The following is an 11,552-nucleotide window of genomic DNA, read 5'->3' as shown; positions in this document are numbered from 1 at the left end:
CATGTCCTGGTGGTTAACCTGTTTTATTTTTTTCTCACAATTTTTCCAACGAAGGTCATTATTAGCGCTGTCCATAATTGATACACGCTTTGCAACAACTCTCCTGAAGTTATTTTTTTTATATCCACAGAAACTGTACTGAGATTGCAACCGGCTTCTCCGACAAAAATTATATTTCAAGATTTTTGCTTAATGTCTTCGTTTACGTGAATGACTTTAGCATGGATGTTTAACATCTGCTATATAATCACAGTGACTGTCGTGAATGAAGATGAATAAGACACAACTCTTAGTGTCCGGTGGTTGCCTAACGTACTTTTCTCAGAACTAATTATTTATTGAATACTACTCTTTGAAACCATATTATTGTAACTTCTCCTTTCCAATCATAATTTTCCAATAATTTGTCTGTTTATCTACTTTCTTTGTGGTTTGTCCTAAAAACGGCTCCAGAAGTAGGCCTATAACTTTGAGCTAGAGCTATAATGTGCACCAGCTCTTTTTTTTTGGCGGGAAAACTACTTAGACCCGAACTTTTGCCGTGGTACTTGTCACCGATTTTGCTTCAGTTGTGACACCAATATTAAATTTTTGGTACAAAGTTTAGCGGTAACATGCCAAGATACCAAAACGTTTGTTCGTGTGACACCGCCCTTAACCCTTAATAATGGACACAACGGTCACAATTGTTCTAATTGTAAGATTTGTGTCATAATAAGAAGCATATTGCGGATGCTAAAGCTTGTTATAGTATCTATATCGGCAATAACAATTTTTGCGAGATTTCTCTGCGTCAAGATGCTGCGTCAAGATTATGTTACTTTATTTGCGCGATACTTAGTATAAAGATTATGGTATCATAAAGGTATTTTAGAATGAAGCTGTATGTACAGACGTCTTACATTTATCTGAAACCGTGATCTTTCTGAACTTTTAGTAGAATCGTTGGCAAATGCTTCTTTGTTTAGTAGGCTGACATGAGCCTCATTTCATAGCTTTTTGGTGCCTTTGTTATAAATTTAGCTTTGTTATTTATCTTGTTTGTTTTTCTTTGTTATTTCACTTTCATATTTCCTTCTGTACTCCTCATTTTCCCTTTTTATACCGGGATGCTTTCCGTATCAATGCCTTTCGGGTTACAGCTTGGCTAGTAATAATAATAATATAGTTACTTGGACCTTTCTTGGTAGCCTTTGTTTACCTAGGCCTAATTAAAACTTGGTTGGCAAAAGAGACTTAAAAACGCGTTGTTGGTCTTTTGATGATTAACAGCTATCAGACCAGCAACGATTACTCTGCTTACTAACTGTAAACTCCATAATCACACAAAAATACTTTAGAATATGCTTCATAATTTCTTTTATGTCATAAACCAACTGGCCATTCACCCTTTTATTCTAGTTAACAGCGAAATGGTTTGCAATACTAACTGCAATAGCTAATCAAAATTAGGTCATCTGCTCCCGTGATCACATCGCCAGCTGCTTTCGTAAAGACTTTCTTATTTCTAGATATATATACCAGTGGTACAGATATCTTCTTTAATGTTCATTATTTGTTAATGAAAGATAAAGTCATATTGGTTTCTGAATTGAAAAATAAATTCAAGGCCAGAATTAAAAATTTTTTATATAATATATTGAATACTTACATTCAAAATTACATCATCCTTTTAATAAAACTTGATCACTTCATTTGAAATAGTAACGAAATATCACAAAAAAGAAAGGAGCAAACAAACAAACTGTGACCAAATTTTATGTTTGATGTGAAGAGCTTTACAACTGGTTACAGTCATACCGCAAACTACGAATACAAGATTTTGTCTTTTGGTCACGTTAACCAGAAATATTTATTCGTTTTAATAGCTTGAATGACGTCTTGTTAATCATCAGAGGCTTTTTATTTGACTACTAAACTTCGTCAATTTCCGGCAATTTTATTATACTGATAAATGCCAATCTTTTTTTAGGTTTCATTTCGTGTTACTCAGGCCATTAACTTCATAACAAGTGAACACAGAACAGTAAAAAACAAATATCAGAGAGTGACCAAAAAAATAAATAAATGAATAATTAAATAAAGGTGGAATAACGAAGATATAAACAAACATATATAAAGGGCAATGAGAGGTAAACGTTGGCAATGTTGCACTGAACTTTAAGGTAGTATTACAGTTCCTCATAAACTTCGAAGCACCTGCCTTAATAGCACCGCCCGGATGAAGGGAGGGAAATCAATTGCATTCATTTGAAAAACAGGTGAACAACTATTTCATCCAAATATTGTACAGAAGACGTATAGTCACAAAGTCAATGACATTCACATAAACAAGGTTATCATATACAATAAATATTTAACCAGAGATGAATTGATGTCCAACGTCATTATATATATATATATATATATATATATATATATATATATATATATATATATATATATATATATATATATATATATATATATATATATATATATATATATTGTACATACATATACTCGTTTTCTCATTGGATGAAGTTGCAAGTTTAACACCTTGCCCCAATTTACTCAAGGAACTTATGTACAGATGGAGTCTGGATTCTTTTGATGAGCACCCATCCAAATACTGACCAGACCCGACGTTTTCTTACCTTATTGATCAAATAACCATGTACTTAGCTAGAATGTGATTTCTATGTATGTATAAGTATATACGTAACAATATATAAATATATAATTGTGTGTATGTGTATATATATATATATATATATATATATATATATATATAATATATATATATATATATATATATATATATATATAAATATATATATATATATATATATATATATATATATATATATATATATATATATATATATATATATATATATATATATATATATATATATATATATTTGTACGTATTTATAATAAGGACTGGCGGACTGATGGATTGATTGATGAAATTAAAAGATGGCGAAGTTGAATATAATTTTGATAAAGCTTTGAAAATAAAGGAGTTCAGAAAACGACAATGACGAAGAAAGTCTCCATCACAGCCAGGAACGAAAAATAAAGGATTTTTATGTGGGACAGAATAATAAATATTAGAAACAAATCCTTAGAAAACTAAAATTTGCGTACCCTGATAAAAAGATTATTATAATATGAATTTATTTACTCCATCAAACCTCTTCGGTCACGAGAACAGGAAATCACGTTGATAACTGTAGCATAGACAAGAAAATAAACAATCAAGGAAAACTCTACGGCAAGCGAGTGACAGATTTGCTATTAATATCTGGAATTTCTTGAAGCAGTTTATTCCATCAGGAATGAGGTAGCTATTACTGGTGACAAATGACGTTGGAAAGTCGTGACAGGTTTCAAAAGAAAAGAATTTCTTGTTTTAAATCAGTATCCTATATTAATAACCATGATACTAACAATAATCATTTTTAAATACAATTATTATTATTATTATTATTTATTATTATTATTATTATTATTATTAAAACAATTAAAGCAACAAAAACAATTAAAGCAACAAAATAAGAGTACCATATCTTATTACGATTATTATTATCTTTAAATAACAAGACGCTATTATATTATTATTATTATTATTATTATTATTATTATTATTATTATTATTATTATTATTATTATTATCAGTGCTTTAACACAAATATCGACGATAATAAAATTAACAACAATAATAGTACCGGCTCTTATTATTATTATTATTATTATTATTATTATTATTATTATTATTATTATTATTATTATTATCATTATTATTATTATCATTATTATTATTATTACAACAATAACAATACGTGTAATGCCAGCGACTGGGAAATTCATGAAAAAGAACTAGAGAAAATTGATGGAACCATTCCTATCGTTAACCCAAGATATACCTCGTAAAAATCCTAACTATTGTTGCCCTTATCCTTTTGAGAAATCCTTTCGGCTAAAGCACAGTCGTTATCCTAAAAATCCATTAAAACTTTAGGCCGGGAGGAAAATTATATGGGAAACAACCAGGCCAACCACTTTAGAGGAGATGCATTTTTCTGGTATATACAACATATTTCGGGCGTAGCTGAGGGAAATGGTATATTCCTTGATCATTTTATATATATATATATATATATATATATATATATATATATATATATATATATACATACAGACATATCTATACAATGTATATATATACATATATATATATATATATATATATATATATATATATATATATATATATATATATACACATACAGACATATCTATACAATGTATATATATACATATATTATATATATATATATATATGTATATATATATATATATATGTATGTATAAATATCTATACATGCGTTTGTGTGTGTGTGTGTGCGTAATCCTGGTTCTTATTGTAATTTTCGAACAAAACGTCAAAATTCGTTATTGCAATGTATTGATAGCATTACTTATGTTACGCTTGTTAATAAGTAACTAATCCTACTCCGTCGCCTCTTTCGGTATAGGATAATAAACTGGTTTCTTAAATTAATGTTGATCTAAATAGCACAGAAGTTGAATGTTCAAGATTGTGTATGTAGAGAGGGAATTAAATAAAGTAAGTCTTCGTATGTGAGAGAGAGAGAGAGAGAGAGAGAGAGAGAGAGAGAGAGAGAGAGAGAGAGAGAGAGAGAGAGAGAGAGAGTTTTACCATTGTTAATGAACTGGAACAATTCCTCGATCAATCTTCACTATTTGTCCTTCATGGACACTACAGACCATTTGAGCTGATCCGCTGATCACTGGCACCATTTTTATGTGAATTACTATTATCTACTTCTATAGAATATAAGGTGTGGTGGAGAGAGAGAGAGAGAGAGAGAGAGAGAGAGAGAGAGAGAGAGAGAGAGAGAGAGAGAGAAAATCCACACACACACATGAATACATGGTTGGGCAATAACCTTGATTCTCTTGGCTACATGTACAATATGTCAGTCAAAAGAAAGTGTAATGCTAACTATAATTTTTATTTTAAATATATTATAATTGTGTAAATGTATTCTAAACCATGGCATATTCTGCAGTCACAGAGTATTTGGCAACTCTGAGGTATCCAGTAACCTTACTGTATTATATAACCACAAAGTATTTAGTGGCCATGTCATATTTTGTAACCACTGATTATTTAGTATCCATGGGGTATTTTTCAACCACAGTTATTTTGTTATTATAGTTTTGTAAACACTGGATGCTTTGTAAAGACCTCAGAGTGTACTCAGAGCATACTGTAACTCATGCGTATGCAATCACCCCAGAGTATTTTGTAACCATTGTCTTTAAAACAAGGGTGCTGTCCTTTCACTTGTGGACTGAGCCCCCCTTTCATTTTTATTCATCTGTTTATTCATTAGTTTATTTTACGTGATGGAAAATTTAATATTTCTTAACGAGAGAGAGAGAGAGACAGAGAGATAGAATCTTTTTTGTCTCTCTCCCCCATACCGATGCGACCCACAACGATCAAATGACCACCAGCTACACGATTCACTGCTCGGGTCACCAGAGGAGCACGGTTGAAGGTACGTGCCGAGATCGCTCCGTCTTCGTCCCAAAATCGAATGCAAGATATTTCGCTTGGTTGGCAAGCAGGCAAGAGTGAAAGCAGAGTATAATGAGAAAACTATCGGAACAAGCACGCTACCTGAAATTGGACAGGTTATCCCACTGATATCTACCAAGGTTAATTAAAAATTCTGGAGAAAGAACATGTACCTGTTTTGAGTAATCATGACAAATATAATCACAAAATCTACTATACATCTGTTTATCGGGGAAAAAATGACCTTTAAACGTAACGTGATGAAAGGCAAAATGCCAGATGAACGAAAGTCAGTGGTGTGGCCACGACATCTTTCATCCTGTAAAATGGTCTTTACAAAGGTAAGAAAAGAATGCTCTGTTGTTTCCCTTCACAGGTGCATCTGCAAGTTGAATTATGTCATCATTTACACTGATATCCGTCTTTTTAATTTCTGTAAAAGAAAACAATATATTAAGATGGCTATTTGTCTGTCCGTTCCCACTTTTTCTGTCCGCCCTCAGATCTTGAGGCTAGAAAAACTACTGTAGTTTTTATTTTATTTCAGGTTAAGGTTAGCCGTGGATCGTTCGTCTGGCACCGCAACAACACAGGCCACCACAGCCGGCTGAGAGTTTTCATGGCAGCGGCTGAGAGTTTCATACAGCATTCTATGCTGTTCAGAAAACTCTATTGCGCCGAAGAAACTTCGGCGCATTTTTTACTTGTTTATAGTTGTGCCTCCTGAAGTTTCCAGTTTTCGTACCTGTGTTTTCCTATTGTTCCCAGTCTCCACCCAGCTGCTCCCGTACAATCCTCTGCTGTATGGAATAATATGGATGTGGAAGAAAGGAAACAGATTTGGTCTAAGACACTGTAATGGGGTACGGACAAGATAATAAAAGCGAGAAATCTCTGTCAGTTGAAGAATGATATTTGAGAACTAGGAAAATATCTGAGAGATACGAAATTCCAGGAATTAATGAGAATTTTGAATGATGAGACATAACATTGATTAAAAGAAAATACCTGACAGCTAGGAAAACGATAAAGTAAAATAAATGACACGGCAATGGATTCAGGAAAATAACAGATCTATGAAACTTCCGTGACTGAAAGTTAAGTATACCTTAGTTTAACCAGACCACTGAGCTGATTAACAGCTCTCCTAGGGCTGGTCCGAAGGATTAGATTTATTTTACGTGGCTAAGAACCAACTGGTTACCTAGCAACGGAATCTACAGCTTATTGTGGAATTCGAACCACATTACAGAGAGAAATAAATTTCTATCACCAGAAATAAATTCCTCTAATTCTTCATTGGCCGGTGCTAGCTGAGAACGGTACCCACCCGTCAAATGAGGAACTTACGTGACTGAAAGAAAAGGTGTGATAGATAGGTAAACTGTAGCAGTAAGCTGAAGAAAACACATGAGCTCTAAGATCAGGTATAACGGTGTATCAAACAAATTGTCTCCTCAGACAAAGTCAAATGAAAGAAGACGTCTGAGAGTTCGGGACATGATTCGGACTCCCTCAAGTGAGGCTCAGTGGTTTTCTTGAGCAAATATGGGTTTGTGGTTCACTTTTTCTGACCCACTCACAAAATGAACTCATTATGGCAAGATAAGGTGAGGCCTTCAAGCTAGTTATGAATATTTATATTTGCCGGAATATGCATGGTTGAAATCTCATGTAGAAAACCTATTAAACATTAGCATAATTTAGCATACACTTTTTTTTTTTAGTGTCTCGCCCACTTTTTAGTGGTTTAGAATATCATTGTGTTTCTGGAAAAGAACGACACTTACTTTTAACAAACTTAAAGTTATTATTTTATGTTTTTCACATATATTTCCTCAATCATTTCTGCTTCAGAATCGAAGAACCAGTGATTGAACGGAAACCTGACTTACGTTTGATACCCTGTTACCCTTGTTGCCATTTTTATCTAACATTCTTTCTTTTATTTTCTTATTCCAGGGTAAGCATATATTCCAGCGTATTTTGCCTGAGGTTTAGATATTATGCTTTTTCTTATACTTTTTTGAAGATAAGAATGTTTTTTACCTTGACAATTTATCATTCATGTTTATTTGTTATCGCCTTGACTTTGAAGAATGTCACTTATTCCATAGCTATAATGAACTTCTTTAGATAAAAAATTCCAAACAAAGGAATTAAGAGAAGAAAATGGCCTTCCATGAGAAGTAGCGTTGCAGTGTTGAAAAAATACCCAAACAGGACTCCTAAAAACCTAGGAGGAATACCTTTCAAAACCACAGCTTTCAAGGCAGTCGCAAAAAGGTGTACTTCCCTCTCACTTCTTCTAATTCAATGATAATTAGAGTTTACAGAAAGGAATAGTTGTTAACTATAAGGACAAATAATAAGACATTCCATGATCAATTTTACATAAATGAATCGTCTTTCAAGGTAAAAGTCAACAAACGCCAAATAAAGAGAGAGAGAGAGAGAGAGAGAGAGAGAGAGAGAGAGAGAGAGAGAGAGAGAGACTACAAGTATATAACGTCCATTTTGGTCAAAGGTCACCTGCACTGAAACTTGCATGATATCGTCCTCAATACGACCGAAATCTCCTCGCACATTAGAAATGGTTCCTCCTAAAACCTGATTTGTCGGAGCCACGGGAGAACTTAGAACTGGACTGATGAAACCCTACAGCGTGAGAGGTTCGCGGCCATCGCCTCAGATTGCTGGCGCTGAACTGGCAACTTTATTTTCATTCTTTTTCGATTTCTTCTCCAGGATGTTGGGGTCAGAGGAGAGCTGCAGCAATTGACCTTATGATAGAATTCTTTGTGTACCGGTTGTTTTTCGCTTTTTATTTTTTTTATGGAACTGAGGATCCAATATTTTTAAGGCCCTGAGGGACCTGGGCAGCCGTAGATAAGAATATATATATATATATATATATATATATATATATATATATATATATATATATATATATATATATATAATATATATATATATTGTAACAGTATGCAGTATGTTTAACCATTACCAAAAATCACTCATATATCTCCTCTTCAAGTACCCATTTAATACTGATATGAAGTCCACAATAGAGTGGAATCATAGTAAAACTCAATAAACAAAGTGCAAGAATGAATTCAAGGGGGGGGGAGTAAACAAACACCACGAAGAAACATAAATCTAATACTAAAATAAAAAAATAGAAATTACACCTGAACCTCTTTAATACAGGTAATAAATTAATCACTTTCACTCTTAATAATAATCACCCAAAATACACCTACACTTAAGATAGATACTAAACACTCAAAACCAAAAATTAGGGGTCCATAAAGGAGGAGGAAATCGCAAATGAAGAAAAACCTAACTAGTTACGAACTAATTTTCCTGTAAATAAACTTGTCACTTATTAGCTTCTTGAATAAATAAATTATTTATATTCTCCTTGAAGAATAAGGGTATCCTCCACGTCTGGAGTAGAATAACAGGTGGTTAACCAACTCAGGCCCAAACAAGCAGCCACAACAAATCCACAGCCGTGATCGACACAATTCAAAGGCATAAAAACCTTACCATGGAATAGCGAGATCTCCCTGGCTTTTTAACTGAACCAGAGGTAATCCAGAGAGGTCTTCTTCTAATTTGAAGATATCAGTAATCCGGTATAAATCTCCAAGTTCTGAAGATAAGTGAAACCCACCAGCAGAGGCTGCAACCACCAAGAAGCAGGTCGCGGTAACATCCTGCATCCACGAAGCCAGGCAAAAACGTTCCGCATAAGAAGAGGTTTAAAGAACAATCACCTGTTCTCCGAACAGAAGCTATGAAGTCACCCCCCTAAACCACAGGGGAGGAACACACACACACACACACACACACACACACACAACCTCCTTGAAAAGTAAACACAAACATTAATAACAAGCAAACAATTGTTACACTCAAGAGGAGGTCCATGACAAGTGAAACTTACAAGACTAGTTTTAACAAATTAAGTAAAAACTAAATTTAATCATAATACTTAATGAAAAAGGATCACATACTGACTATATATATATATATATATATATATATATATATATATATATATATATATATATATATATACACGTACGTTTGTATTTATATATGTATACATATTTTCTAAGGTCTTCAAGGACCATAAAAAGGTAGCAACTGACCTTCCAATATATTATTTGTTTTCCTCCTTATTTTCTTCTATTCTTAGGAGTTGACGGGTTAAGGAAGTCCATATTTACTAACCATAAGATTTTGTTTTTATCCAAAACATAATGGGATGCCTAAAGCAATACTGTCCAATGCAAAAATTAATAATTATAGATAAGCGAAACACGCCAGTATGCTTAATATTCGAGTAACATTCATACTGATTCGAAATTCATGAAAGTTCAGCTTTAATGTGGTTTATTCCCAACGGAGCAGATTCGACCAATCAAAAAAAAAACAGGCATGGTTTCACAGACCTTATCTATAGACAAACTTAATCCGTCGTTAATTTAAATATTAGTAAATAAATCTTAGACAATAAGGTCATCGACAAATGTTTCCCATTGACTATATTTCATTTGGTCAACAAAATTAATATTGCTTTCTTAGTCAAATTAACATAGAAGGGTTGGCTTGTGGGAGGCAGGCTAGGTTCCAACCAGCCTTGCAAACGCTCTCCCTGTGCTTGATTGCCTGAATGTGTCACCACTCTGATGGGTGGGTGCGTGGCAGCAGCATGCTCCCCAAGCCACTGGTCTCTCGAGTCTCGATTACAGTTCAGATCAGTGTTGTCAGAAGAAGCGTTAGGTGGAGGAGTTTCTACAGAATGGATTATTTCTTAGCACGTTCACTGCAAATGTACCGAGAGTTACAACGGATGGGATTTTCAAATTCGCGGCCACACCGAAAGTTCTCAAGATCAAATTGCATATGAAGAGTGGGTCGCTAGAGATAGTGGTAGCACAGCCTTTAGAAACATGACTTAAGAGCAAGAGGGCGAGGAGACGTCAGCGTCTAAGCACATGTTAGTTATGTGATAAAAGTGAAAGTTATGATCACAACAAATATCTCAAGTTAGACTTAGGGCAAAAGGGCAGCTGAAACTATCAAAACCCTGGCCAAAACAAAGATCCCCAAAAATTCAGTCTCGAACTACAAAGAAATCTCAAACACTATACCATATAGCATTAGTCAAATCACTATCAAAGGAGAAAGTTAAGTATACCTTAGTTTTACCAGACCACTGAGCACATTAACGGCTCTCCTAGGGCTGGCTCGAAGGATTAGACTTATTTTACGTGGCTAAGAACCAATTGGTTACTTAGCAACGGGACCTACAGCTTACTGTGGAATCCGAACCACATTATAACGAGAAATAAATTTCTATCACCCGAAATAAATTCCTCTAATTCTTCATTAGCCGGTCGGAGACTCGAACTCGGGCCTAGCGAGTGTTAGCCCACAGCTCTACCGACTCTCCCGACGAGGAACTTCTATCAAAAGAGAGGTCGAGGTTATACATACATGTAACTAGCGAATGTCAACTTGGAAATAACGGTTATAAGGTAAAGGCAAGTCCATGATTCCAATCTATTAGGGATCCGGGAATCTGGGAGTGATGTCATTCGCTCTGAATGAAATTTCATCCAATTCCAGAGAACCATCCTTATTTCTAATAATTACTTTGGAGCAGATTTTATTACTTCCTCTGTGACAGTGTATTATATTTTTACTTCATGGAAATTTACGAAAGATTATGGGATTATTCTATAAGATAAAAATCGAAATGGCGGCTTATCTTAATACTTATTGAAATTTTATTTATTAAATAACTTGTTCATCGAAAACTACTGCTAAGTGATACCTCCAGATACAAGTAACGTCATGTAATTTTGTCCAGATCTTATCTACTATGTGCAGAGTTAAAATTGAAGTTGTTTTGACAGACGAGGGGAGTCAGTTTCTAAAG

Source organism: Macrobrachium rosenbergii, chromosome 48 (genome assembly GCF_040412425.1).
Source record: "Macrobrachium rosenbergii isolate ZJJX-2024 chromosome 48, ASM4041242v1, whole genome shotgun sequence".
Taxonomy (NCBI): Eukaryota; Metazoa; Arthropoda; class Malacostraca; order Decapoda; family Palaemonidae; genus Macrobrachium; species Macrobrachium rosenbergii.
The sequence above is the reverse complement of the archived record's forward strand: the minus strand, read 5'-3'. Positions refer to the sequence as shown.